The sequence below is a fragment of the Apium graveolens genome, chromosome 8 (assembly GCF_009905375.1).
Source record: "Apium graveolens cultivar Ventura chromosome 8, ASM990537v1, whole genome shotgun sequence".
Lineage (NCBI taxonomy): Eukaryota > Viridiplantae > Streptophyta > Magnoliopsida > Apiales > Apiaceae > Apium > Apium graveolens.
In genome coordinates, this window is record NC_133654.1 from 230,804,452 (window position 1) to 230,809,225 (window position 4,774).

At 35.8% G+C, this 4,774-nt stretch overlaps 1 non-coding gene across 1 annotated transcript; it reads right to left on the reverse strand.

Annotated features, from left to right (window-relative positions):
• Positions 1–4,032: 4,032 nt before the first annotated feature.
• LOC141682353 (small nucleolar RNA R71) lies at positions 4,033–4,139 on the reverse strand. The gene has a single exon (XR_012559755.1). It is a non-coding gene; the product is annotated as a small nucleolar RNA R71 (small nucleolar RNA).
• Between the last annotated feature and the right edge of the window lie 635 nt (positions 4,140–4,774).

Consider the following 4,774-nt stretch of genomic DNA (forward strand, 5'->3'; position numbering starts at 1 on the left):
CGAAAATCATAATTTGATTCAATTATTTATAATTTGTTTTGATTTATTCTTATTTTATTCGTAATAAATAGACCGTTTATCCATTTAATACGAAGCGAACGCGTCTAGACTCAGAAAAATATTATCCTTTCATAAAAATACTTTTGAGACACAAATCCTTTTATTTCGAAAGGTCGCTTATTTTGCAAATCGATTCTGAGTTGTATAGTGACTGAAAAGTCATATTTTGGACCAATTTTTATTTTAAAAATACAGAAACCCACCTTTTGACGAACCGAGTCATGTGTTGTATGAATTATGTGATACGTGGATTAAATGTTTATAAGTTATGTGAATTACCTGCGTTCGTGAGTCAAGAGGCTTGTATTTGACTATCTTCTTTATGCGTGGGCTATCGTATGGGTACACGATATGGTTTTGACGCGCAGTTCGTCGAGAAATTACCGTTTAGACGATTAAAATAGTATCTTTTAATTATAGATGAGGATCATTTGAGTTGATCGGGACCAGACATTGGAAAGAATGGAATGTAATGGTATTGGATATCTGGCTTCTAGCAATCGTAAGAGCGGCGAATCAGTGAATTGTTGGAATAAAAGACAGTGATGTTTTGAGACAGAATGTCAGGATAGATGTGTCATTACGAGTGAGACTAACTGCTAAAAACCCAAAGGCAAGTATCCCTATCTTCAATTATCGTTCAAGTGATATTTATCTTGAATCATATTATGCAAGTATTGTTTTCCTATTCTCAGTTCAGAATAGATAAATGTTTTACATATCGTTGAGTAAATGTTTATTATGCAAGTACTCTTTATTATTCTACGTTCAGAATAGTTAAATATTTTTACTTATCAAATTATTGGATTTATAAATGTTTTGGATTGTGAAAAAAATGATTTGGTTGCGAGTGTTCCTACCCAAGTGAATGGGGGAATAAAAATTTATAAGGTTGTCAATTATTATGACCCCTTTTTAATAAAAAGGTTTTAAGATTGGATGGTTACTGGTTACAACGTAGGTGATCGAGACATCGGTCCAGCTATAATATCTTTCAAGGCGAATATATGCCTTTTCTGACGCCCTATAGGTACCGTATGGCTGCGGGATACGGGTAGTACCTATATTTACGGTATGGCTGCGGGATACCGGTGCTGTTTCGTGACTGATCATCAGGAACAACATGAAATATAATTGATTCCAATCTAAACTGTTGTTTCTAAATTTGTTTTGATAATCATAGAATAAATGGTTAATCAACTATTTCTGTTTTGGATTAAAGGTGAAATGCAGTTTTGATTCAGTTTCTGATTTATGTTGATACTTACTTCGTTGTTAAATATCAAAGGTGGTATTAGTATAGATGATTGATGTTGACTTCAGTATAGGATGTTGTGAGCATCAAAGTTTGTATTGATATCTAATTTGATATGACAACAAAATAAGTATTAATATCAAGAGTTCGGTTTTGAATAAAGTTTATAATTCAGTCCATAACCATTGTTTCATTTTATCGTTGTTTACGATATTTCCGTAAACACTATTTTACGAGTTTTATTCTCGTCAAGATTCAAAGTATTGCTAAAGCAGTTCGCTCAAAAATATCAAAAAGAGTTTTGAATACAGTGAGAAACAATTATCCGATTCTTTAATAAATTTTCTGTTTCAGCAATTATGATTTTAAAATGTTCTGCGCTCGGTTTTATATCAAAATGACCCTATATTTGCTATAATGATCTTGCTGAGCATTTCTTTCGCTCATACTTGCCTATTTTCAAATTTAACCTCCAATGAGGATTAGCTTGCGCTGTTTAACCGCGTAATTCAAGGAAGCAAGAAAGAAGCTCTTGGAAGGTGGTTGGTCCAGGTTTGCGGATTAGTGTAAGTTCTATTATATAAAGTTGTTTATATTATAATATATTATAGCTGTGTATTTTATAGTTGGACATGGTATACATCTTTTCAAAGTTATACTGGTGGGTTTAGTATTGAGTTGGAATTTATTGGAAATAGTTTTAAAAGAAAGTGAATAATTTATTTCTAGAATTTGGATATCTTATTTCTAGAACTATAACCTTAAAATATCTTGGGTATAGTTTGGGGTCACAAATGATATATTTCAGTTGCTGGCATTTATTTATTGATTTAACAGGTTATTTTGGATTGAGGTTTCATAGTGACGACCAAATCCCCTGACCCCGGATTTGGGGGCGTTACACGCGCTGTGATAGCGCGCGGACGCGCCGGTGCGAAATTAGAGAATCCTGATTCTATTATAATTACAATTGGAGGACTTCTAGATTGCATGGGGCTTCTATATAAACAACTTTAGGTCATTTTTCATATGTAATCAAGTCCGAGACATATCAGAGCGCAAGGAGAAGACGACAAGAGACCTATAGCAAAATTCAACAAAGACGAAGATGATCTAGTTTATTCTTGTGATTCTTTATTTTGAGTTGTAATCTTGGATGCTCGTTTCTTGTTTTGTTGAACCTATTTTCTTGTGTTAACTTGGTTTTGTTTATTCGTTATAAAGACTACGTTTGTTATACCATGCTTTCATCGGAACCCACATTGATGATGAGTCCGATTAAGGGCTAATGGTTATCATGGGATTTTAACGGATTTATTTATGGATTTCTTCAGTTAATTTGTTTCGATGCCTTAATGTGTGGTGATCGTATGATAACCTAGTATTGTTTGTGCGTATTTGTCTTATGAGCGTCGCGAACTTATAAGATAGTGTGTCAATCTTTAATGAAGCAACAGTGAATTTAAGGATTTAGAACTTGCCATGCTAGCATAGGTTCATGTATTTATATGCATGATTCCTAGGTAATTTTAACCATCTTACTTGCCCTATGTAATCAAGATAGATAACTTGTGCTTAAACCGTTAGGTTGTCAAATTCTGTAGACATATAGGGTCTCAATATGATTGGTGTCTATTCAGCTTCTATCTCTTTTGTGGATGTATGGTCGTATGGTACTCGTGCAAGGAAAGTTGGCGTTTATCAGTTTCGTGTTATCTGATTAGTGTCATCACCATTACATGCTAATGTTAAGAACAATAAGGCTATTGAATGAAGTATTTAATGAAGTTAGAATCCCATGTTTGTCATAAATATTAATTCAATCATCTTTACTCTCTTAGTTATAATTGTTAGTTTAATTCTTAGTTATAAACAACCTCAATTTTTTATCGTCTTAGCATTGAATAATAACCATACATTGTTGCTTAAGTGCATAAATTAATTAGTTAACCAAGCTAGTCTCTGTGGGAACGAACTAGAAAAGATTCTATATTACTTGCGAACGGGTATACTTGCGTGTATTATTAACGCGTGTTTAGCGACTAACAAGTTTTTGGCGCCACTGCTGGGGACTGTAGTGTTAATTTTTATTTTATGTATTTTCCATCAGTGGTCATTAAAGTTCATTGACTTGGACATTGTTACTTATTTGTTTCCTTGTCTTACTTCAACTACTCTAGCGAGGGTGTATGCATACGCGTTTGCATACTCGTAAGAGAACACTGGATAAAGCCGAGGAAGAAGTTATGGTGGTTCGAAAGGAAGTTTTTGAAGAAGAAAAGAAGGTAGAAGAAGAAGAGAAAGTCGAGGAACCAGGTTTAGTAGAGATGGGTGATCAAGCAGAAAATCCTAAAGCTTTGATGGACTATTCTCAGCCTAAGATCAATGACATACAGTCAAGCATCATCAGGCCAACCATCAGGGCTAACACTTTTGAGATCAAGTCAAGTACGATTCAGATGATACAGAACTCAGTTCAGTTTGGGGGTTCTCCTACTAAAGACCCTAACATACACATCAGGGATTTCATCGAGATCTGCGAAACGTTCAAGTTCAATGATGTGACTGAAGATGCCATCAAGCTGCGACTCTTCCCATTCTCTCTGAGGGACAAAGCTAAATGCTGGTTACATTCTCTACCAGTAGGGTCTATCACCACTTGAGAAGATCGTGCTCAAAAATTTCTCACTAAATTCTTCCCTATGGCGAAGACTGTTGCAATCAGGAATGCTCTTACTCAGTTTGCTCAGCAAACTAGAGAATCTCTGTGTGAGGCTTGGGATCGATATAAGGAGATGCTAAGGAAGTGCCCATACCATGGCATGCATGATTGGATGATTATTAACTATTTTTACAATGGATTAGGTGCTACTTATAGACCCATGCTCGATGCAGCATCAGGAGGAGCCTTATGGGCTAAAATCTATGATGAACCTTATAAACTTATTCAACTGATGGCTGCTAATGAGTACCAGAATCCTTCCCAGAGACTGACTCAAGGAAAAGTAGCAGGAATTCTGGAGTTGGATGCAGCAACTGCTATAGCTGCCCAACTTAAGGCTTTGACGATGAAGGTTGACACTTTATCTAATCATGGGGTTAATCAAATCGCTAGTGTCTGTGAGCTTTGTGCTGGTGCCCATGAGACTGATCATTGCGAAATTTATAGTGAATCTGCTCAGTTCGTGAGAAACTTTCAGCGTTCGCAGCAACCTGTGCCAACCACTTAACATCCTAACAACCGCAATCATCCTAATTTCAGTTGGAGCAACACTCAAAATACGGTTCAACAGCCTTATCAGCAGTATCCATCTAAGCAGTACAACCCCCTGGCTTTCAGCAACCGCAATATGCACCGAGACAGCAACTTCAGTTGCAACAAGCTAATGAAAAATCTGAATTAGAGGAGTTGAAGCTAATGTGTAAGAGTCAAGCTGTTTCTATCAAGACCTTGGAAAA